Below are 25825 nucleotides of genomic sequence, written 5' to 3'. Positions count from 1 at the left end.
GATTCTTATGACTTATTTCTGCATAAATCTGCAGTACTTTTATAGCTAGAGTATACCCAAGCACCAGTTTAGGTTGGAAATTAACTTAGGTGCTTCAAAATTGAAAACTAGTACATTCTAATGTAGTTTGAGTTTAAATCTTTATTAGTAAGGAAGCATTTAACATTTGTTCAGGAGAAAGGAATGTAATTTTCTCCTGCAGTTGTCATTTGTATAATCAATTTTTTCTAGCCTTTTCTCTGGCTAATGATATTCCACACTTTGATACAGTCTTTATTTGTTTATTTGCCATAATATGAAGTGATACCTTGGAGAAAATTAGATTCATATTCATATCCAATATCCCCAAAGTATTTAGTGTTGTATGGTTCCTTAAACAGAATCATTTTCTGTGCAGGTTATAAGTATGATGCTTCCATTATGTATTTGGATGATTTCAGCTAAGTTCACTTCTGAACTATGGGGTTCCTCCAAATGTCGGCTGAAATTTGTCCTTGTAATCCTCAGGCTCTTCTGTGAGCGCATGTCTGCACATGGGGTGCTTGTGTGTGGAGCAGACCCCAAACAGCATCAGTGTTGGTTTTCCTAAGTATTTGTATTGGTAATAGGGACCAAGTACAGAAGGTAGAAAATGTCACCTACGGCCTTTGATTATTAAAATTTTCCTAATGCATTAAACAAGTAATGCAGTTTTTCAACAAGAAAAATTTTTGATTCACAGAAATACACTCTTTTATTTTTAATGATATCGTTGGATAATAAAATTTATAAACTCATGATTTTCATAAAAGTCAAGACTCAGGTTATGATATTTTAGAGAACTAGAAATATTACTTAAAGGAAATAATCTGTTTATAGCAAATTACAGTTTTTGATCATTTTCATGACCCATTTCTTTTAAGAATAAATTTAGTGGGAGTATCAGCTCCAGTCATGGGTACTAAACTCTTTTAATCACAGGGGTATACAGGTGTATGTAAAACTTCTCATTTCTCATCAAAACAGGGGCTACTCAATACAAGCAGATGAGAAGAGCTATAAGAAAAAGTTATTTTGCAGAATATTTGCCTTGTGTAGGGAAGAGCAAGGAACTGGATTTAGTGATAGCATTTCATCAAGTTAAAAAGATGGTTCCATCACCAAAAAAAAAAAAAGCTCATTTTACAGAAGGCAACTATAGTTAGTACAGCCTACAACAGAACAAATGTTTCTCTCTGAATACTTTCAAAGGCACTGAAGTGATGTTTAAGGTAATATGAAATAATATATCATTGTTTTTAAATAACACACTTGTGTTCCCCTGTCACTGATTAGGGCTTATGGAAATGGAGTTTATGTGTGATCAAGAGCTGAAGTATTACAGCAAGTTAGAAAATACGCAACACAAATACAAAGAAAATGATAAGCAGCAATCAATCTGATTCTTCTTTACCTTTAAGCTTCGTATTTTTGGGTTTTTTTGGTTTTTTAACTCACATAAGGTTGTTGAATTTAGAAGAGAATTTTTTTTCCTTCCTAAGGATAAATATGGGAAAATTCTAAGCATATATATGAATTGGTTGACCTTTATATCTGTTTTCTACCAAAAATTGTTATCAAGATTTGTATTTCGTGTCTATTAGTAGTATTCAAATGTATTAAAATGAATACTCTTTTTATATAAAATAGGTGTGTGTGGGAGGAGGTTCCTCACTCTTTTGAAAATATGGAGAAAACATGTCCTTTTAACAGTAATGGGTTTATAGTTGATTAATTGAGAAGGCTGTACTAAATGTTCTCTGGTGGAAATAGATTAAGTATACTTTTTGAGAAATGTATCATTCAGGGATAAAATCAATTGAAGTATTGGTAATTAAATTGTAATTCCATGAAGGAAAGAGGTGGTGGGAAAGATGAAGCTAACTATTGCTGTTTTTGTTTTTAAGAATCTACAGTTCATAATGAAGCTACTGTACTGCCTGTTGGAAGGAAGAGATTCTGAAGATAGGGAGGTAATATTATCTCTTTCAAAAGAATGCTTTCCTCTGTAGTCCTGAGCCTTTATTACATATAAGGACTTTATCTAGTAGACAGCAATTTCTTTAAATTTGGGGTATGAAAACGATGTGATTTTCCTGTGCTAAGTTTTTGAATTGCTTCTCCTAGGCCTCTGGGCTATGTTGGGAGAGGTGAGAAATCTCATCCAGGCATACTCAGTGCCCTTAAAATAGCTTCTTTCTGAGAATTAGATCTGTGATGGTGGCCTACACAGTTCTAGTAGATACTACTTTAGCGTGTGGCTGATGTGCATGCATTTAGCATGATGCTTAGCTGTCCTCATTTACTTCCCAGTCTTTGTTGCCTTCTCTGGGCAATGCGCTCTCTGCAGGGCGATATTGCCAGTCACAATCAGACTCTGAGTGGGAGACTTGGTGGTTGACAACTGGTTCTAGAGCTCTCCCCAGGGATTAGCTGAAACCAGCCCTGGCTGCTGTAGTGTACTGGAGGCTAGGAGCTCACACATGCGGGTTCGTTTCCTAGTTTACCCCTTTAAGTTCCTTTTCCATTTTTTGCATAATCCTGTGCTATGGGTAATACTTTCCTTTTCTTCTCATTAGGTTAGCTTGCTGCTTATTTTGCAGCTGTTGCGGGGATTCACATGGAATGGAGGACTATGTTTTATTCTGGATGATATCTTTGATGATATGCCCGTGTGCCTTTTTTCATTTTCAAAAATCTAATGTCGGTGTTAAAAAATGAATCTAAGTTTCTTGAAGAACAAAACTTTCAATTTGTATCAATAAGAAAAGCTGCTCTCTTCTCATGCTGTGTTGCCACACTAAATATTCAAACTAAATTAAAAACAGTAAAACCCTTTCTTATAAAAGACGAATTAGTATGTCTAAGTGCTTAGGTTGGCTTAAATTGTGTAATGGTATTTATGTCTTTTTTTTCTTTTTAAGAAAAATGATAGAGCTTTTTAGTCATCAGAAGTACCTACTCTCTGAACTATATATCTATGGAGGATATTAACAGACCAATAAAGGATTCATGGAGTCTAATTATATAATTAGAAAATTGGTAAGCAATGTGGTAGTAAAAATCAATTTATTCCATTTAAAAGAACTAGTGTACATGTAAAAACAAAACCCTTAGGAGAAAAACTCTTTAATTTTTAAATCAAATGATGGTTTTGGTTAACACAATAGGAAGGGGGAATATACCAATGTTAGATTCTTTTATTCGTGCCTAAGTGGAGGTTTCAAGCAGCTGAGGAAGCCATTAAAATGTAGCTAGAAAAAATGTTGACATCAAAGTGATTACTTGGAAAGCAGTTTACATTTGCAAAACAATTTAATATTATGACCTTAACCAATTTTTATACTTCATGTAGTTGGGTTATTATTCCAGTTTTTATAGTATCAGTCTATGATATATCTTGTGTATGGAATGCAAGAATATTTTTAAATTGAGTAGGTCTTGCCAGTCATCTTAAAATATTTACTAATAGCAGGAAAATATAAAATTTAATATCTGAGCAACTGAGACCTTTAAACCTACTTTAAAAGTATAATCTTGACATCTATGACACTATTTTTTGGTCTTTGTTATACAGATAGAATTATAGGTATGCACAATCCAATGTCTTATTTATTAATTCCAAATTTTATTCTCTCTAATAGACTTTTAAAATAAAAGGCAAATATGCTTTAAAGAGGAAAATTTTGAGTCATGGGCTAATTTATTAAGCATGAGCACATAGAAAAGCAGCCTTGATTAATTTAGAACTGTGAAAGGGGGCAGGTAAAACTGTTTTCAGCTGAAATTTACTAATGCAGCAACCATTTAAATTAAATGTTTGTTAACATAATAATGTTGGCATTTTCTCCTCCTCCTCCTTGTGGTTTTGTCCAACTAGATGTTACAGTGGCAGTTGCACTGACTGTTAAGTGTTTAAATGATGACACCATTATGTGAAGTGATTTTGAAATGAGAGATTCCAGCCAAGAATTACATCTGCTCCCATCTCCTTCAAATCATACTCTCTGGCAGTACAGATTATGATTGATTTGTTTGTGACAGATTGCAGGAAACAGTCATTGATTTTTCAATATTTTACCTTAAAATTATTTACAGTTGTAACCATGGGGAGGTATTTCCATGGGCTGTCAGCCCCTGAAAGACTAGGATAATATTCCCTGCTCTCTGACAAGACAAATTACCTGTAATGAGTGCAGTAGCTGAAGGGTATACTTTTATTTTAAAATATGTCAATAACCCCAGCGACTAAACGAATATTGATTTAGCATAATGAAGCCTGAGTAATGTGAAAATGAGCTTTTTCAAGGAGCATGGGTAGACTTTCTTTCTAGCTGGTTGTAAGAAGCTTTTCATTCTTTTCAACTAGCTAGTAGAGATAAGGAGTTTTATATGCAAACCGTCACGACTGACGGTGTTGTTTGTGATAATCAAGGTACAAATACTTTGTGTTTCCTTTTGTCAATTCCTTTTCAAATCTTATTTTGAGTCTTCATTTTAGGCATAGAGTAGCTACTGATTTGCTTGATCTTATCTTTAACCAACGTAGTATTTTCACAGTTTCAACATATTTTGCATTAGAATCTCTAATAATTAACGTTTAAATATAACTATATGTACAGTCATTCGTAAATGACGTAATAATTACCTGAAGACATTTCAAATGGAGTATCATAGTATTTAATGTGCCGTATTTTATGGTAGAATAATTCCCAGTCCCTGGACATCAGATTGCTTTCAGTGGGAATGAAGATTAATTTACGTAAGTCTTGATATTTTAGGCATCAGTGCATGTTTTCATTGTTGTCAGACCTCCCTCCCCTTTTTAAATGTAATTCTTAACTTTTTATGGATTAAGATCCCAATATATAAGTTCCTTCAAACAAGAATGATAGTACAGAAGTATATAGCTTTATTTTATAGTCCATCAAGGAGCCTGAAGATTTTATGCCTGAATAAGTATCTCCATGTCTGAATCAGTAAGGGAGAAAATAGGGTAAACAATAATGGTGATATATAGCAGAAAAGTTAAGTATTTGAACAAGTTGTCAAACTGATATTTCATGGAAACCTAACATATTTTATGATAACTAATAGTAATAAAATCTCATTAAAAGCAGTAAGTGAAGTCCCTTTAGAAATTAAAAATGAGTTATGATTTAAAGAGAATTCAGATAGTTCTTTGTGAGAGCTAGTTCTCTTGTAGCATGGCACTGGAAAGATTGCAATAAAATGAAAATATAAGCATATCTTTTAAAGAAAAATAGTATAGACTCTAGAACAAAAAAGTGTCATTTTATTTTTTTCCAGTAATTTGCCTAAGGGTGTGACACAGATGATCTCTAATTGTGTCCTGCAGTAAACTGGATGCCTTATAAAATACTCGTCCCCTGATTTTCAAATGCTGTAAAATTTCATCCATCACCCCTTCCCCCAAACTTTCCCTTTTTCTAAAGAAGGACCTTTGAAAATAGAAATAAGAATGATGCTGCATCATCATGTATGGAACTGTCAGCCTAAATTCTTTCAACCATTAATTTGGTTTATAGTTTTTTAAGTTGATACAGTATCCATAGAACTTACCTATGGATAAAGTGTATCTAGAGATATACCTTCCAGAAAAAAATTAATACAGATATTTTTCCTCAATACTTTTCTTAAATAAAGCATATTTTCTTCAGACAAATCTGTATTAAGGAAAACACCTACATTGTTGTTTAGCTTATTTTGGAATAAAATAGTAAGTGTATAGTCAGAACCTCTTGTTCATTTAGTTTAAACCTGTTTGTTCATTTTACAGTACATGAGTAGAACTATTTATGTGAATTAAATTTAAGAAGTATGTAGATAAAGTAAAGCTTTTTCTGGGGAAATTATTCTTTTGGACCCTATACTTTCTCCATTTCTTTTCTACCCTTGAAAAAAATATCCTGCCCTTGTTTTCCATTACAGAAAAACTATTTATATAAAGTATTTTTAGGTCATGTAAATCATAGCCTGGGGTTGGTTCAAACATTAATATTTTTGAAAAGGAGAAAATGCCTCCATTTTAAAAATCTTTCTTGTATTTGTATCTATTAAGATAAACAGTTAGCTTTGATATGGTACATACCAATCTACTTAGTTAATTTTTTTCCAGAACTCACTTCACTGTGTTTGGCCTGACCTTCTATGATAACTTAATATAGGAACAAATTAGCATATAATTCTATTTTCCATGTGACCTCAGCCAGTTGCAAAATTGTACCACCACTTTTGGGGGGCAATCTGATAGTTTATGTAGACTCTAGCACTAAGTGTTTGCAAATGTTCAGTGCATCCTGACTAATGTGTTATAGAAAATGTTTTAAAGTAAGTAGTTAGAGGAAATACTCACCCCTCTTACTCTCTTACTAAGATATTAAAATAACTCCTAAAGGTAACATTTTTAATTAGTGTACATACTGATTAGTGATTTATCTCCTTTCAAGCATAATAAAGCAGTGGCAAAGTTAAGTTCTGCCGGTGAAGTGTAAGACACTAGATTTGATGGTGACAATGATCACAACAACTGAATGGATTCTTTTTTCTTTTAGATTCAGCTATCGGTCTTTGAAATTTCCTGTGGTCTGTTCAATCTAGATGCAAAGGACATGGAAAAATCAAGTGCTCAAGTGGTTTAAATATGTTTTGGATGTTCCTATTTATAGACCAGTATTTTCCCAATTAAATCCTCTGTTGTCATACTCTTATTGATCACCAATTTTACTTGAAATGCTTAGTATTTTAGAGTATCACCAACATTTTCTGTTTTAAAGTATAGAAAAATAAAATCAATTTTGCATGTTGACTTTTTTCTAAAATGTCTTTATTGTACTGAGTGAATGTTTATACCTGTGAGGGTTCAAAAAAAAAGAAATCCCTGTCTCCATCAAAGTAATTCTTCTAGCTATCATTGTAACATCTATCTAGATATCATTAGAGTGGGTCAAAATCACTTTCTAATGTGACTCTATTATATTTATGGGAGAAAAAAGACTTGAAAGGTATCCACGTATATATTTTAATTCTCTATATTAGTTCCTCAAAATAGAACGTTTTCTCCTCGAAAAATCTATTACCTTAACTCAGATACTAGAAGAAGTTACCTTAACTGGCAGATCATTTATTATGTGTTTGAACATTTGATTTATGTAAAAAAGGTGACACCCAGTTCTTTCACAGAGTTCCTACATTTGGGTAGACTGAGTAATGACGGGTTGCCTTGCCACTGGGAAATATCTTGTGGGCTGTGGTGGCTATAGGGAAGTGGAAAGATTCCTCTGTGGCATATAGGGCTCTGGCCTCTGTGGTATAAACACTGTGAAGGGGTATATCTGACCAGAGATAGCAAGAGAATATAAGGGAGAGTCACAAATGTGGATGACATTTTTCTTTTTAATTAAACTTTGTTCTAAGATAATTATAGATTTCACATGCAGTTGTTCTAAATACAGAGAGGTCCCTTGTCCCCTTTACCCAGTTTCTCCCACTAGTAACATCTTGCAGTATATAGTAAAATATCAAAACCTAGACACTGGCATTTATACAGCCAAGTTACAAACCATTTCCATCACCACAAGGATTCCTCATATTGCCTTTTTTGTATCCATATTCACTTCTCTCCTGTCCCCTCTCCTTAACCCTAGCAACCACAGATCTATTCGTCATTTCTCCAATTTTGTCTTTTCAAGAATGTTGTATAAATGGAATCAAAGTGTGTAGCCTTTTGGGATGGGCTTTTCTCACTCAACACAATCTGGAGATTAAATTTGCAGTGTCAGTAGTGTATTCTTTTTTATTGTTGGTTGGTAGTCCATGGTATGGTTGTCTCAGTTGTTTAACCATTCACCAGCTGGAACCTAGGGTTGTTTCTGGTTTTTGACTATTAGGAATAAAACTGCTATAAACATTTCATGTACATATTTTTGTGTGATAACTTTTCATTTTCCTGGAATAGATGCCCAGGAGTGCAATTGTGGCTAATATAATAGCTATAATAGATTATTTCTTTTTAAGATTAGAATTGATTTGGTGTGGAAGTGGAAATTAAATCTACATTCTCATGGTGTTTCTGCTTTCACTGAGTTTTTTTTTATGATTTTGAAATAGACTAGCTTAAGTAACCTGTAGCTAGATATCAAAAAATATCTACAACCTAGATATTTTAATTTAGAAAGTAAATGTTGGGAAAAAATTGCTTTTTTTGGTGGGGAGGGTGGTAAATGATTCCTATGTAAAGGAATTAAGGTAGATATACACTGTCAAAAAGATGCTGCAAAATGAACAGGTTACTAGGAGAAATTTGGGAAGGGACTTCCCAAGTGTTCAATAGAGTTGACATTCAGATAAATTATAATACAGACTCTTTAGCTTAAGTCACTATCCTCTTGCCTGAAATTTTTATTTGTAGAATTCATTATCTTTACAATTTGTGTTCAGTGGTGTTGTATTTAGTGCTCATTTAATTCAGCTATATGACTTGGTAGAAAAAATAAAGAAAACCCCAAACCTGTCTTTTCCTAATACATGGCCCCTAAAAATGCAATGACTTTATGTGATGCTCAATGACAGAAACAGCCCTCTTCCCAACCCTGATGGAAATTATGTTTACTGAGACAAAGTAAGGCATGATATTCCACCATTACATATATAAAGAGAGACTTTAGAACTGTCACCAAAGAACATAGCTTCATTTCTTTTTTAGGAACACTGGATGTTGTTAACTAGTTACGATGATCCTCCTAACAAAAGTCAGTATTATGAATCTTTAACTTTTGTGAGTGAGGCACTAAGCTCAGGGGACCCTAATCTCTCAATGCTTCTAAATCTAGTTTCATTGTTAGCTCGTGGTCATGACCACTTTGATTTAAGTGACCTAAGAAATAAAATAGTGCTTGCCCTTAAAAACAACTTGGATTAAAAAAAAGCATGTGCACATGGAATCTTTAAATAGCAGCAGTCACTCATCCTCAGGTGGCTTCATCAAGAAGCATCCTATATTCTAGCTATTCTAGGCAGTGGGAACCTAGCAGTAAGGAAGAGCAATACAGCCCCTGTTCTCTTAGCATGGTTCTCATAGCTTTTAGACTGGAGGGTGTGGAGAGGGGAAATGGAAAAGGAAACAGAGACCAGCATGATTATGCATTAGTAGAAATGCAGGACCGTCAGAGTTCGGGAGGTAGACTGGGAGAGCTGAAACTGCTGGAGCGGGTCTCACAGCAAATGACAGATTGGAAATTTGAGAGTCTATCTATGATGCAGAGAAGGAAGACATCAGATATGAGAGGGAAGCTGAGCTGGAGTATGATTTGTTGAAAGTTGGGTGGAATCTGACCTGGCTAGAATTTCCTGGGGCTTCAAAGAGTATGTCATTGCCCAAGAGCATATTTGACAGCTTCCTATGTTTTAGGAACTTGCCAGAAATAAGGCATGCTTTTTTACAGAGTCATATTTGAACTTCAGTATGTAGGTTTGAGTGAAAAAACAAATGGATTCTCTTCCTCCTGAAACTAGGGCTTGAGAGTATCTTTTCGTTTATAAGTTTGGTTTGTTGTATGTGTATATATGTAAAACAAAACATTACTTTCCTCCTTTTAAGTTTGATAAGGAATAAGATATTTTATATTTTTCTGGCATCTTAAATGCATAATCTGTAAGGCTGTAATATTTTTTAAAATTTTATAAAACTTAAAGTTCTCTTGGAAGCACTCCAAAATTAAAACTGCAAGATCACATGTGGATAGAAAGTTGCGTAAAGAATATATTTGTAAGGGCATATAGAGAACTGATGGTCTTACTAAGAAACTATTTTGAGCAACCTAAGAAAATGAAAGTATTTCTGTGCATTACTTTTCTTAAGTATTCAAGGTAGTAAGAGAGCTAATAGCCTTTTCTGAGTATGCATCCAATTTTAGAGGCTAAAATAAAATAGGAAGCTATAACATGACTGAGGCCTATTTAACTTGGGAACTTGGAAAAAAGGAAGAGACCTAGAGTTCTTTTAAGTTTGTGTAACTCATAGATTTGATCAAAGAGGTTATAAAAGACATCAAAATTAAGGCACCCCAAATTTCATATGTAATAATATTGACTTAAGTATCCCCAGCTATATGATTTGCCAACTGGGAGGCCAAAAAAAATTGTGTTTTGTGAAAGGGCTACATTAGGTTGATGGCTTAAGGGTTCTGAGTATATAATGACCAAGTATTGTCAAATTATCTTGCAATACTGTGTATCTAGCATTAAAAAAAGAAGAGAGAAAGAAAATAGTGCAATTTTAGACAGTTTTTTAATTTTTTTTTTTTTTTTACAAATACTGCAAATCATAGGTTGGCTACCATTAGGCTTCCTGACTCTGGCATGATTGCTGTATTCTCTGTATGTTCTTTTAAAGTACCAGGCACTTTATAATTTTGTCTATAATTGTTTATATTTTTATAAATATTTTCCACACAGGATGTTTTTAGGATGACCTATTGCTAAGTTACCTAAACCCGCTTGCCATCTTTAAACTTTATGTATGAATATACTAAAGTGTTAGTTGCAAGGTACATTAGTAGCCTGTTTAATTTTTTTCCAGGGGCTTTCTTATTCAAAATGCCTTTCAAATTTAATTCATAAAAATAGCAGGTCACTTCACTTGCAGGTTTTTGAAGCTGGGGAAGATGTGATACATTGAATATGGGTTTAAGTAGCAAGTTAGTGTGTTAAACTCAGAACTGAATTTCACCCAATAAGCTATTCTATTTATTCATTACTTTTTATGCATCCCTGTTGCTGACACTGGGACAAACCCAAGGAATCTAGTACACATGCAACACATTCCCTGAGTTCAACAAAGTGGGCATTGGCACAGGCCTGGAGATGAGCTGGTGAACAGCATGTAGTGTTTGCCCTCGTAGAGCTTGCAGCTCAGTGTGTACTGTGGAGATGGTGGCATCAACACACCATTTCAGCACAGCACGGTGAGAGAAAAAGGCCACATGCTGTGGATCCACAGGAGCACCGTCCCTACCCAGGCCTGATGGAGGGTGGGCAGGGTCAAAGAAGGCTTCCTGGAGGAGAGGGAGATGGGGCTGAGCCCTGAAGTAAGAGGGCTCCAGGCATGGGGAGCAAAGATCAAAGGAAGGGTGAGCACAGTGTGTTTAGAAGTCTGTAAGGCTGCAAGAGGAGCAGGCATGTGTGTGCAGAAACGGGAAAGATGAGACTAAACAGGTCAGACTGACAAGGGCGTCTTACGTGCCTGATGGAGCAGCTTGGACTTCATCTTAGGGCCACCTGATCAGCATTTTAGAGAGAGCACTTTTGGTGGTGGTATGGGGAGTGCACTGGAGGCCAGCAGGATTGGACGGTGAAAGGCTGGTGAGGTGAATTTTGCAAGTTTGTCCAGGAAAGATAGAATGGTTGCTTGAGCTAAGAGAGTGGCTGGGGTAGGAGAGCTGTCAGTGTATTGGTGGGGGTGCATACTAAGATGCTAGAAATGAAAGGACTTGGTGACTGGCTACATATGAGGGTAAGGGAAAAGCATGCTACAGAGGGTGTCCAGAGGGCTTCAATGATTAGGTCATGGTGGTGTCTCAAGACAGGGAATCCCAGAAGAAGTAGAACCTATGGGAGAAAAGACACCCTGGGGCCTTAGTGGTTGATTTTTAGAGGGGCTAGCAGCCTATCCAAGGGGCTTGGGGCTCACGGTCTAGAAGCAGACAGCACAATCTATTCTTTCATATTGTGGTGCAGTTTTTTTTTCTCTTTAAGGGCAAATTCCTCAAAAATATGTTTTTTTCATGATTAATTTTTTATATTGTCTGATGCAGATGTAGCAGTCGTCCTGTGAAAAGCAAGTCTGAGATGAGATGTTCAATATTATTGGGCAATGTTTGTTTTGAAAAAGATGGGGTTCAGAAGTACTCAAAGGAAGGAGAGTAAGTGTTTCTAACCATAGTTGTCCCTTAAACATTTCAGTAAATTGTACTAAATTTTAATCATGCATAGAAGTGTAAAAATAGAGAAGGGCAAAACAGTTCCATGAAAAAAGCACTGGAGCATACTTTTGTTTTTAGAAACTTGATTAGTTTGGATTACAACATGTACTTAAATATGTAATGTTATCTGATCTCATTGCCCCTCACAGTTATTCCACAAGTAGGTACTGAGTACTGGACAGCATTGGCCATACAATGGAGACCCCAATGGGCATGGTCCTGCCCTCAGGGAGATTATAGTCTAGCTGGAAGATTATAAATCTTCAAAGTAGCTTTTTGTGATACACCTGTCTGTGTCTGCTTCATATAATTGACATACATCTTGAGGACAACTTATGACTCTCGCATCCCATAATAATGAACATTTGTACCTCAGAGGGCACTGCCATGTTCACATGAAGAAAGGAAAGAGGGGATTCAGGGCTGCCTTGAATTTTTGCCTGATGAGCTGGACCTGATGGAATGGCTCTTCAAAGCAGGGAGCTGGAGCAGATACAAAGAGTAGCTCCTGGCTGCTCCAGAGTGGCTAAGAACTAGGGTTATGACTTATTTGCTCACAAGAGTAAGGACAAAAATGTTGAGATTGGAAATGCAGGTTTTAGAGTTAGAAGGGAGTTGGAACTTGGTGTTTCCTTGATATTTTGACTTCAAAAATTTTGAAATTTTGATTTGGACTTAACATCAACTGAGAAGCTGAACTAATACAGATCTTTGATTGTAAAACCAAATACGGTCATTTTTTTGAACAAACCACAACACATTATTTCTATACCTTTTCTGTGCCCAGCCTTGCTTCCCAGCATTCCTCATTTTTCAGGGGAATGTGTACTTCTCCTATAAAACACTTATTTTCTCTTTTCCATTTTCTCCTGATTTCTTAGCTCTTTTTTGTATCTTAAAATTCTCCTTTTTCACTTTATTTCTTTTCCTCAGTTGCTCTCACTCTAAAATACCTACCTACTCTAGATCCAGTTCCTTCCTCCAAACTCCACTTAGAATATTATACTTCCTTAACTGCTGAGCTTGTGGAAGGATGTTTGTGGAAATGTATCTTTATATTATCATTCTCCACTCTCTCTTTCCATTCATCCCATGTAATCTGGTTTCCCAGTTATCTAAAAGCTGGATCTGATGGTTTTCAATTCTCACTCTACTTAACTTCTCCATGCTTGTAACTATGTGCTTGGCTTCTGGAATGCTGTTGTCCCGGATTCTTTGATGCCTGACTATCGTTTTTGCAGACCACTTCCCTTGTAATTTTCACAGTTCCTGCTTTCTCGAGTGCTGCCCTCTGCTTCAGTACTGCTCCCTGGACCGAGCTCTGGACTCAGATTTTTCAGCCATCTCCTGGGACAGCTCCTAATCGCCCCTCTGCCATCACTGCCCTGAGCCTACTGAACACTTCGTCTTGGTTCATGACATCGCTCTCTCCCACTTACCAAATCAGGTCAGTGTTACCCTCATGGCTTCTGTCAGGTTAGGTCAATTCTACTTTCTAAAACTTCTCAAATCCTACACTGTAGTCTATTCCCAATCTTGAAGATACTTGGGAAGACCAGGGTTGAGGAACTAAGGTCACTGTACTTAGAAAGGCCATAGTCTACTGTGAAACTCTAACTGTGGCCCATGGATTGTGACAGACCACAGCTGTTTAACAGACTTTACTTTTAGAGCAGTTTTGGGTTAACAGTAAAAGTGAGTGGAAGGTAGAGATTTTCCATATGTGCCCTTCCCCTACTCATGCATAGCCTCCCTCATTATCAACAACCCCCACCAGAGTGGCACTTTTGTTACAACTGATGAATCTACATTGATACCTCATCACCCAAAGTCTATAGTTTATATTACAGGTCACTCTTGGTGGTGTACATTCTACGGTTTTGGACAAATGTATGATGACATATATCCACCATTATAGAATCATACAAAATACTTTCACTGCCCTAAAAATCCTCTGTGCTCTGCCTATTTATCCCTTCTTCCCCACAAACCCCTGGCAGCTACTGATCTTTTCTCTGTCTCTGTAGTTTTGCCTTTTCAAGATGTTATATAACTGGAATCCTACAATATGTAGCCTTTCAGATTGGCTTCTTCCACTTAGTAAAGTGCATTTCAGTTTCCTCCATGTCTTTTCATAACTTGATAGCTCATTTCTTTCTAGGGCTGAATAATATTCCATTGTCTAGATATACCACAGTTTATTCATTCACCTAATGAAAGACATCTTTGTTGCTTCAAAGTTTTGGCAATTATGAAAAAATCTGCTGTAAATATCTGTGTGCAGGATTTTGTGTGGACATAAATTCTGAATTCCTTTGGGTAAATACAAAGGAGCATGAGTGTTGAATTATATAACAGTATTTAGTTTTATAAGAAGCTGCCAAACTGCCTTACAAAAGTGGCTGTACCATTTTGCATTCCCGCCAGTAAGGAATGAGAATTCCTGTTGTTCCACATCCTTTGGCCATTCTAATAGGTATGTACTGGCATCTCATTGCTGTTTTAATTTGCATTTCCCTGATGACATATGCGTGGAGTATCTTTTAAAGTGCTTATTTATCATATATATGCCTTTGTAGAGATGCCTGGTAAGGTATTTGGCCCATTTTTAAATTGGGTTGCTCATTTAAAATTGTTAAATTTTAAAAGTTTAAGAGTTCTTTGTATATTTTGCATAATAGTACTTTATCAGATACCTTTTGCCAATGTTTTCTCCCAATCTATGGCTTGCATTCTCTTGACAGTGTCTTTCACAGAATAGAAATTTTTGATTTTAATGAAATACAGCTTATGAATCCTTTCTCTCATGGATCCTGCCTTTGATGGTATATAAAAAGTCATCACCAAACCCAAGGACATCCAGATTTTCCCCTATGATATCTTCTAGGACTTTTATAGTTTTATGTTTCACATTTAGGTCTGTGACCTATCTTATATTAATTTCCACAATGGGCATAAGGTTGTGTCTAGATTCATTATTTTTGCATGTGGATTATCTACTTGTTCCAGCACCAATTGTTGAAAAGACTGCCTTTGATCCATATATTGCCTTTGCTTCTTTGTCAAAGATCAATTGACTAGATTTATGTGCATCTATTTCTCAGCTTTCTATTCTATTCCAATAACTTATTCATCTATTCTTTCACCAATACCACTTAATTACTGTAGTTTTATAGTAAGTCTTGAAGCTGAGTCATATCAGTCCTCCAACTTTGTTCTCTTTCAGTCTCGTGTTGGCTTTTCTGGGTCTTTTGCCCCTCCACATAAACTTTAGGATCAGTTTGTCTACATCCACAAAATAACTTGCTGGGGTTTTTGGGGGGATTGCATGTAATCTATAGGTCAGTTTGAGAAGAGCCATCTTGATAATATTGGGTCTTCCTATCCATGAACATGGAGTAACTCTCTATTTATTTAGTTTTTATTTGATTTCTTTAATCTGAGTTTTATAATTTTCCTCATATAGATCTTATACATATTTTGTTAGGTTTGTACATAAGTATTTCATTTTGGGGAATGCTAATGTAAAAGATATTATATTTCTAATTTCAAATTCCACTTATTCATTGCTAGCATATAAGAAAGCAACTGACTTTTATATAAGAAATTTATATCCTGCTGTCTTACTGTAATTTCTTGTTAGTTCCAGGAGTTTTTTGTTGATTCTTTCAGATTTTCTACATAGATGATCATGCCGTCAGTGTACATGGTTTTGTTTTTTCCTTTCCTATCTGCGTATTTGTATAAATCCATTTATATACCCATAGTGTATAATTCTGCACCTGTGGTATATTATTCTTTTTATACATTGTTGGACTTGATTTACTAATATTTTGTTGAGGATTTTTGCATCTATGTTCTGAGAGAGATTGGTTTGTAGTTTTGTTATAATATTGGTCTCATTTTGGTATTAGGGTAATTCTAGCCTCATAGAATAAGGAAGTGTTCTCTCTGCTCCTATCTTCCAAAACAGACTTGAGAGAATTGGTATAATTTCTTCCCTAAATGTCTGGTAGAATTCACCAGTGAATACATCTGGGCCTAGTACTTTCTGTTTTGGAAGGTTATTAATTATTGATTAAATTTCTTTAAATATATAGGCCCATTATAGATTGGCTATTTCTTCTTGTGTAAGTTTTGGCTGATTATGGCTTTCAAGGAATTGGTACATTTCCTCTAGGTTATCAAATGTGTGATCATGGCATTCATAGAATTCCTTCATTACCCTTTCATTGTCCATTAGATCTGTAGTGATATCCCCTTTTCATTTCTGATATTGGTAATTTGTGTCCTCTCTTTTTCTTAATTAGCTTTGCTAGAGACTTAACACTATTATTGATCTTTTCAAAGAACCAGCTTTTGGTTTCATTGATTTTCTCTATTGATTTCCTGGTTTCAATTTCATTGATTTCTGTTTTACTTTTTATTAATTTCCTTTTTTCGGCTTACTTTGGATTTAATTAGCTCTTCTTTTTCTAGTTTCCTAAGGTGGAAACTTGAATTATTGTTTTTAGGTCTTTCTTTTTCACTAATATATGCATTCAAGGTTATAAATTCCCTCTGAGCACTGCTTTCCCTCCATCCCACAAATATTGGCAAGTTATATTTTCATTTTTATTTAGTTGAAAATGTTTTAAAATTTCTCTTGAGATTTCTTCTTTGGACCATGTGTTATTTAAAAGTGTGTTGTTTAAGTATTTGTGGTTTTTAAACTTTCTGTTATTGGTTTCTACTTTAATTCCATTATGGTTTAAGAATAGATATGTAATTCCTATTCTCTTAAATTTGTTAAGATGTGTTTTTTATGGCTCAGAATGTAGTCTATGTTGGTGAATGTTCCACGTGAGCTTGAGAAGAATGTATATTCTGCTGTTTTTGGATGAAGTAATCAATAGATATCCATAGTATCTAGTTTACTGGTGGTGGTGTTGAGTTCAACTATGTCCTTACTGATTTTCTACCTTCTGGATTGTCTACCTTCTGGATTCATCTATGATAGAGGGGTGTTGAAGTCTTCAGCTATAATAGTGGATTCATGTATTTCTTCTTGCAGTTTTCTCCTATCAGTTTTTGCCTCACATATTTTAACATTTTGTTGTTAGATACATGCACATTAAGAACTGTTATGTGTTCTTAGAGGAATTGACCCCTTAATCCTTATGTAATGCCTCTCTTTATCCCTAGTAGCTTTCCTTGCTTTGAAGTCTGTTCTGTCTGACATTAATATAGTCCTCCTGTTTTTCTTTTGATTAGTATTAGCATGGTATATCTTTCTCCATCCATGTTCCTTTCATCTATTTGTGTTTTTATATTTACAGGAGGTTTCTTATAGACAACACATGCTTAGGTCTTGTCTTTTTTATACACTAATACAATCTCTGTCTTTTAATTGGTTTATTTAGACCATTGACATTTACAGTGATTATGGTTATAGCTGGATTATCATCTACCATATTTGTCACTGTTTTCTATTTATTACCCTTGTTCTTTGTTCCTGTTTTTGTCTTCCACTTTTTTTTTCTGCCTTTGTGGTTTTAACTGACCATTTTATATTATTTAATTTTCTCTCCTTTCTTAGCATATCAGTTATACTTCATTTTTTAAATCATTTTAGTGGCTGCCTTAAGAGTTTGCAATATACATTTACAACTAATAAATTGCACTTTCAAATAATACTATACTGCTTCACGGGTAGTACAAGTACCTTATAATAACAAAATAATCCTAATTCTTCCCTCCTGCCCCTTTTATCATTGCTATCAGTCCTTTCACTTATATGTATATGCATCACAAGCACATATATGCATATATAAGCAAATATGTTATTTCTGGTGTTGCGTTGAATGAACTTATGGTAGGTCAATTAACAATAGAAGAACAAAAGTTTTTCTTTTACCATCACTCCCTCCTTTTCCAATGTTCTTCCTTTCTTCATATAGATCTCGTTTCTGACCTATTTAATTTTCCTTCTCTCTAAAGAATTTAGTTTAATATTTCAGCAACAAATTACCTGAATTTTTGTCTGGCTAAGAAAGTCCTTATTTCTTCTTTACTTTTGAAAGATAATTTCTTAGTCTACAGAACTCTGTATTAGTATTCTTTTCTCTCAACTTTTAAAATATATCACTACACTCTCTTGCTTGTACAGGTTCTGGGAAGAAGTTGGATATAATTCTTATCTTTGCTCCCTATAGACAAGGTGTTTTTTGTTTCTGGCTTCTTTCAAGATTTTTTCATTATGTTTGATTTTCTATAATTTAAATATGGTATGCCTAGGTGTAAGGCTTTTTGCTACTTAGTTTCTGTATTTATATAAGTAGGATGCTTACTGTTCTCTGAATTTCCTGGATCTGTGGTTTGGTATCTGACATTAATTTGGGGAAATTCTCAGTCACTGCTTTGAATATTCCTTCTATTCTTTTCTTCATCTTCTGGGGTTGCCATTGTAGATATGTATATCTTTTATAGTTGTCCTACAGTTCTTTGATATTCTCTTTCAGTTTTTTTCAGTCTTTTTTCTCTTTTCAGTTTTGGAGGTTTCTATTGATATCCTGAAAGCTCAGAGATTCTTTCCTCAGCCATGTGAGTCTACTAATAAGCCCATCAAAGACATGTTCATTTCTGTTACAGTGGTTTTTAAATTCTTAGTCATTTTTTTTTATTCATTCTTAGAATTTCCATCTCTCTGCTTTCTTTATCCATCTGTTCTTGCATGCTCTCTACTTTACCCATTAGTATTCTTAGCATACTGATCATAGTTGCTTTAAATTCCCATTTTGATAATTTCAATATCTCTGCCATATCTATTTCTAATGCTTGCTCTGTCTCTCCAAATTGTGTTTTCTACCTTTAGTATGCCTGATAATTCTTGTAGTTTTTTCTTGATAGCCAAATAGGGTATACTGGGTAAAGGAACTATTATAAATAGGCCTGTAGTGATGTGATGAGCAGGCATGGGGTGAGGGAAAATTTTATAGATTTATAATTAGATCTAAGTCTTTTAGTGATCTTATACCTCTTGCCTGAACTTCACAAGTGCCCTGACACCCTCCCCCACCCCACACACACCCTGTTCTGCCCTGGTTAGGTGGAATAGAACACTTACAGTGGGCTGGAATTGCACATTTCCCCTCTTCGCTGTGGAAGCCTAGAGCTACCTGTAAGCGGGTGTTTTCTTTCTGCTAGCTTAGTTAGGCTCTGATAAAACCCTAGCAGGTTAGGCTTAGTTAAAACGGTTTCTCCTGAGGGGCAGATCTTGTCAAGAAGAACAGAGTGCTCTGGATCATTTCAAAATTCCTCACCCTGACAGAAGCGTGAAGGGTTTTTATCCTTGATATTCACTGTGAGAACCTCATTGAGTTCCTGCAGGTAAAACTCACAGAAATGTGGGGAACTCCCTGTGACCGGGTCCTCCTGGGGTTTTTTGACTCAGAGTTGTCCAAACTGAGTCCCCAGCAATTTGCCAATTACAGTTTAGGTTCTCTTACCCTGGCATTGGTTTCCAAGAAAGTTTCTGCTTGTGGGTTTGGCTCCAGTAAATTGTGATATTCTGGATTCACCTGTCTGTCTCTCCAAATTTAGGGGAAGTGGTTTGCCTGTAACTGCAGTTCTCTTATGGATCTAACAGGATTGGTTGATTTCTCCATTTGCTCAGCTTTCTACTTGTTGTTAGGGTGGGGTGACAACTTTTAAGCTCCTTACCTGTTGAACCAGAAATTGGAAGTCCACAAACACATTTTTTTGGGTGGTAGTGGTTGGAGGGTGTTTTTATAGTTTTATTGAGAAATAATTGACATATATCACTCTATAAGTTTAAGGTAAACAATATGGTTTAATTTACAAATTTTGTGAAATGATTATCACAGTAGGTTTAGTTAACATCCATCATCTCATATAGATACATAAAAAGACAAGAAAAAAATTCTCCTTGTAATGGAGAATCTTAGGATCTACTCTCTTAATAACTTTCCTGTATAACATACAGCAAATGTTAACTGTGGCTCATTATGTTGTACATTACATCTCTAGTATTTATCTTATAAGTGGAAGATTGTACGTACCTTTTGACCAGCTTCCTCCAATTCCCCCTCCCCCAATGCAAATCTGATCTCTTTCTATGAATTTTTGCTTTGATTCTACATATAAATGATATATTTTTCTTTCTCTGACTTATTTCATTTAGCAAATGCCTTCAAGATCCATCCATATCATCACAAATGGAAGGATTTTCCCTCATTTTTTATAGCTTAATAATATTCCACAACTTCTTTATCCATTCATCCATTGATGGACACTTAGCTTCTTTCCATATCTTGGCTATTGTAAATAATGCTGCTGTGGCCTTAGGGGTGCAGATGTCTTTTCAAGTTGGTGTTTTTATTTCTTTTGGATATATTGCCAGAAGTGGAATTGCTGAATCATATGGTAGTTTGAGTTTTAATTTTTTGAGGACCCTCCATACTGTTTTCCATAGTAGTTGCACCAATTTACATTCTGACAGTGCACACGGGTTCTCTTTTTCTCCACATTCCTACCAGCATTTATTATCTCTTGTTTTCTTGTTGATGGTCATTCTAACAGGCATAAAGTAGTATCTTGTGGTTTTAATTTGCATTTCCCTAATGACTAGTGATGTTGAGCATCTTTAATGTACCTATTCATATATCTTTTTTGAAAAAATGTCTACTCAGGTCCTCTGCCCATTTTTTAAATTGAATTATTTGTGTTTTTTGCTATTGAGTTGCGTGAGTTCTTTATATATTTTATCAGATATACTTATGAGATGTATGGTTTGCAAATATTTTTTTCCCACTATATAGATTATCTTTTTTACTTTGTTGATTTCTTTTGTTGTATAGAAGGTGTTTTATTTGATATGGTTCTGCTTGTTTATTTATTAGTTTGTTGCTTGTGCTTTAGGTGTGATTTCCAAAAGTTCATTATCTATGCCAAAGAGATTTTTTCATATTTCTTCCAAGAGTTTCATGGTTTACATTTAAATCTTTATGTCATCTCAATTTTTGTAAGTGGTGTAAGATAGGGGTCAAGTTTCATTCTTTTGCATGTGAATATCCAGTGTCCCAGCACTGTTTATTGAAGAGACTGTCTTTTTCTATTGAGTATTCTTGGCTTCCTTGTCAAGTATTAGTTGAATGCATATACTTGACTTTATTTATGGGTTCTTAATTCTGTTCTGTTGGTCTATTTGTATGTTTTTATGCTAGCACAATGCTGTTTTGATTACTATAGCTTTGTAGTATAGCTTGAAATCAGGAATGGTGATGTAGCCTACTTTGTTATTCTTTCTCATGATTTCTTTGGCTGTTCAAGGTCTTCACTGATGCCATGTAAATTTTAGAGTGTTTTTCTAATCCTATAAAAAAGTGCCATTGGGATCTTGATAGGGATTGCACTGAATCTATTGAGAGCTTTTGGTAGTTTGGGCATTTTAACAATATTAATTCTTCCAATCCATGTATATGGGATACTTTTTCGTTTATTATTTATCTTCCTTGATTTCTTTCATCAATATCTCAGTTTTCAGAGTAGAAGTCTTTCAATTCCTTGGTTAAATTCGTAAGTGCTTTACTGCTTTTGTGTACTGTTATAAATAGGGAACTATCTATTTCTTTTTCAGAAAATGAATTATTATTGTGTAGAAATCCTATTAATTTTTGTTACACAAATAAAATATGTAACCTGCAACTTTACTGAATTTGTTGATACAACTATTTTTTATCAACCTGTAACAAAATAAATACCAAAAATAAAAGAAGGCTCTGAGGAACTTGTGTGGCAATTTGACATTGCCATGCTACCCAAGTGCACAATTTTGTATTTTACAAAAATATTGGCCTTCAGAAATTGGAAAATAGAAACAAAATAAAACAATTGGTCCTTCACTAGATAAATGGAGAAGCATGGGACAAGGAAACAGTCAAAGAAAATGATAATGTGGAATGGAAACTATATCATTTTTGCAGTTCAGAAGGTACACAGAGTGCCCAGGGAAGATGGTTAAACTGTCTGGACTGCATAGGGAAGGATGACCAGGGATTTGGAGTTGGTGTGGTAGGGAGGTAGAGCAGCATATGGGAGAGCATAGATGACCTCACTACCCATCTGCCTTATCCCTGCTGTCTGAGTGGTCATCCTGAAGTGGAGATCTGATCAAGCCACACCTTTGTTTAAATCCTTGAGGGATATGCTCCTGCCTAACACTCCTCAGTTTCTCAGTGCCATTCACAAAGTCTCTCACTGCCTGACCAGCAGCTTCTTCTGGCATTGATTTTTTTACTAGTCTAACCCATGTACCTTCTCTACAGCAGCTGGACCCGGAGCAGATCCCAGCATGCAATGCTGCCTCCATGCCTATGCTGCCTTTTCTATTTGGAAGGCCCTCCTATGACCCTGTTCTGGTGATATCCTTTAGCATCATCCTCTTTGAAATTTTCCTTTTCTTGATGTTAAATGCACAGGCTGGCCAGGCCCAGGTACTCGATCAGTGTTGAGTGTGGAGCTGGAAAGGGAACTTAGAAATTCAGCCACACCTTGGCTAATTTCATGGCCCCGTGTCTTCACTAGTATCTCATAAATGGAAAGCGGGAGGATGCATTTTAGGCCAGTAGGTAAGAGCAATTACCAAATGACACTGAATGTAGCATCTGGGCATCTAAAGGGCATGGAGAACAGAGAAAAGCTTATTTGAGGTTGGGGACAAGGGAAGTAGCTTTCCAGGACGGAGGGGGCTTTCCTGGGATTCCCATCCTTCTCAGAGACAAAACCCTCTAAAGCTTGGCTTGGCAGACTTGTTCTGTAAAGAGCCAGATAGTGAGTATTTTAGGCTTTGTGGGCCAGACAATGTCCATTGCAACTGTTTCATCATTACAGTGCAAAAGCAGCCATAGACAAGTGGGTGTGGCCGCGTTCCAATAACATTTTTACAAAACTGTTCCAGTAACATTTAGGAAACAAGCTGCAGCTTGGATTTAGCCCAAGGGCTATCGTTTGCTAACCGCTGCTCTGAAGGAAAAGAACATCCCCTTCTCCTGCCCCATCTCAAAACAGCTTGTCAGAGGCCCTGCTGGGTTTACCTTAGAGTTTCTAGATCTCTGGGATTTTTTTTCCCTTCAAAATAGCATGAACAGTGAGTAATCCGCCCCTACTTGCCAATCAGTTGCGGAAGCCTGAAATGTCCTTTGAACAGTGGAGTGAAAGATGCATGGCATGCGCTGAACACTGCATTTGTAAAATTAATTCTTAACCCAGGTCTTTATGAGATTCTTACTGTGAAACTATTCAGAGACTAAACCTTTGCCATAAAGTGATTTTGTAATGTCAGTAGTGCCCTGCCTGTGTTTTCACGGGCTGTGTGAATTTTGGACCTGGAAAGTAGAGGTAAGCTTTTCATAAAGTGGGGTAAGACTGGGGATTTAGAGGATACCCGTGTTCACGGTCGAGATATGCTATCTAGAATTCATAGCCTATGTGAAAAACTGCAAAGGTTATTAACATCTTTGAGTTAATAGTGGTAGACAGTATAGCAATGCATAAATTAAGCCAGCAGACAGTACAAGCAAACCCACCTACTTTGGTTCCATACTCTATAAAACACCTGAACCAAATAGCCATTTAAAATCTAAAACAATGGGGTTACTAAAACCCTGACAGGGAAGGAGGTGAGGGTGGCTTGCTGATAGTATGTACAGCCTGTGTCACCTCCCCCTCCCCCTAAGAGGCTGTGGAGATCACCCTGCCAACCTATTTCCGTAAAGCCACAGATCAGGACATCTTTTTTTGGCCTGACTGAACAGGACCACCTAGTAATGATGCTAGTGACAGGGAAGCTGTGAGGCTGGGAATCTGACTTTGTCCTCATCGTTCCCTGCTACCATTTTGAGCATCTTCAGATTGGCCACAATCTCCTACTCTGAAAGCTAACCAGAATGGGACCTAGTCCATCCAGTGGCTTTGACCCCAGATGCGGTTGAAGTCAGTGTGTCTTTTATAGCCATTAGTGGAATGGTTTCCTTTAAAATCTCAGACTCCTCTCTTTCTCTGTCCCTTTCCTCCTGTCTTAGCTGTCTAAAAATGCCCCAGAAAAGCTGCTGATAATCTTGTTATCTCCTATCTTTCATTTCTATGATATCCAAACCACTTGTAAATTACATTTCAGTTCAACACCAGTTTATTGGCACCTTCCTTGTCTTCATGATGTCTTAAAATCAAACAAGAAGGTGGTGTAGAATATTACTTGACTGTCACACAGATGCATAAGCTAGGTTTGTTTTCCTACAGACTCTTCTTAAGAGTGTAGTATGTAATTATTTAGAGTTTACCAAAAGGGTATGAATTAGCAATTTGATACCTCTTTTCTCACCATTTAACTTTGGACATTTATTTTTTCAGTTTGAAAGTCCATTTTGAATAAACTTATTGTCAGTTTTGAAGAGGACTAGTTTTAGTTTATTCTAATGTTATGTACTTTTATGCTTGAATCATTTACTATGGGTTTGGTTATTGACCTATTTTATTTGTCATTTTACGATATACATATTTTCAGTGGAGACGCTTAGGCTGAGCTATATTTATTTATACCACAATACATTAACTATAAAACCATTTCACTGTGGTAAAACCACAATAATCTGGAACCCTCAGGGAATGGATTACTCAAGATAGCCAAATTTTAAGAATAAACATTAACGACTTTGATGGAAACTTTTAAAAAATGGATCATACCTTTCTCTCTCATCTTGAAAACAACATACTAGGTCTCATTGAACTTTAGCAATAACCCATATGACTGCAGTAAAAATTGCTTGTATTGCTCAGCTCTCACTAAAGGACGTGGGTGTTTGTTTTTTTCATTCTCATTGGCATTTGTTCAAACAGTCCTATTTCTTCAATTGCTGTGAACTGTAATTCCTCAGTGGCCCTCTTTAGTCCTCCTTCTGCCCTTAAAATTGCTGCTTTTATTGCTTCTGTGGACTTGGAAAATAGATGATGGAGCTTGCTAGAAGACAGGTGTGAGAAAGGACTTCCAAGCTCAGATACTGCAGTTTTGTAGTTATTTGCAAACAACTCTTGTCCCTGTAAAAACCCTTATTCACTGATGTGTGGGTTCCCAGTGTGTTTAAGCCAGTCAGGTATTTAGATGGGAAATGGGATTATCTGCTGTAACTCCTCCCTTCAACACGCTTTTCTGCTTGGCAGGGCCCTGCCGGAGCCGATTCTAGCCAGGGTAGGGGAGCTCTGAGCCTTGTGTCTGGGAACTAAGGCAGCTAATGAAACACTCTGTACAAAAGAAAATCAGATTTAAAGCAGGCCTCCTTTTAAGTTGATAGTTTATTAAACAATGCTTATATTATGATAAAACACTTAATTCTCTTATTTATCCTATTGCTTCTTTTTCCTTTATAAAATACTCAACATATATTTTTTTGGCTTGTAATTTAGTGGGATTAAGTCTAAAGCTTTAATTCTAACAGAAATCTCTAGTCAAAAATTCTAAATAAAACTCTAATCCTTAATTATGCTAACATTTTCTCTTTTAAATACACATTATTATGGATGTGTCACTGAAATTTTTTACTTTAGGTTCTTGAGCAAGAACAGAATTGAACAGAATTAAAAATGCTTTGTTAAATTTACTGGCAGGGCATGTTAGACTAGAAGTCTTGGTTATCTTACTTTCCATGGTGCTCACAGCTTCTCCGTTGTTTTCATCATGCTTTCTCATCAGATTTTCAGATAACGCAGAGTCAGGAGACCAGAGGTGCAAGGTGTCCAGCGACCTGCCCAGG

General features: G+C 35.8%; 1 long non-coding RNA gene across 3 annotated transcripts in view; it reads left to right on the top strand.

Annotated features, from left to right (window-relative positions):
• The window catches only part of LOC108404974 (uncharacterized), a 55294-nt gene that overhangs the window by 4809 nt on the left and 24660 nt on the right, over nucleotides 1-25825 (top strand). For all 3 annotated transcript variants that reach the window (XR_012127032.1, XR_005056812.2, XR_012127031.1), the window contains exons 2-6: nucleotides 1926-1991; nucleotides 2943-3060; nucleotides 6594-11003; nucleotides 11853-11960; nucleotides 13287-13467. This is a non-coding gene — a long non-coding RNA (uncharacterized lncRNA). The remainder of the gene's footprint in view (nucleotides 1-1925; nucleotides 1992-2942; nucleotides 3061-6593; nucleotides 11004-11852; nucleotides 11961-13286; nucleotides 13468-25825) is intronic.

The sequence above is a fragment of the Manis javanica genome, chromosome 17, assembly GCF_040802235.1.
Source record: "Manis javanica isolate MJ-LG chromosome 17, MJ_LKY, whole genome shotgun sequence".
Classification (NCBI taxonomy): domain Eukaryota; kingdom Metazoa; phylum Chordata; class Mammalia; order Pholidota; family Manidae; genus Manis; species Manis javanica.
Note: the sequence above shows the minus strand (reverse complement) of the source record. Positions and strands in the feature narration are given on the sequence as shown.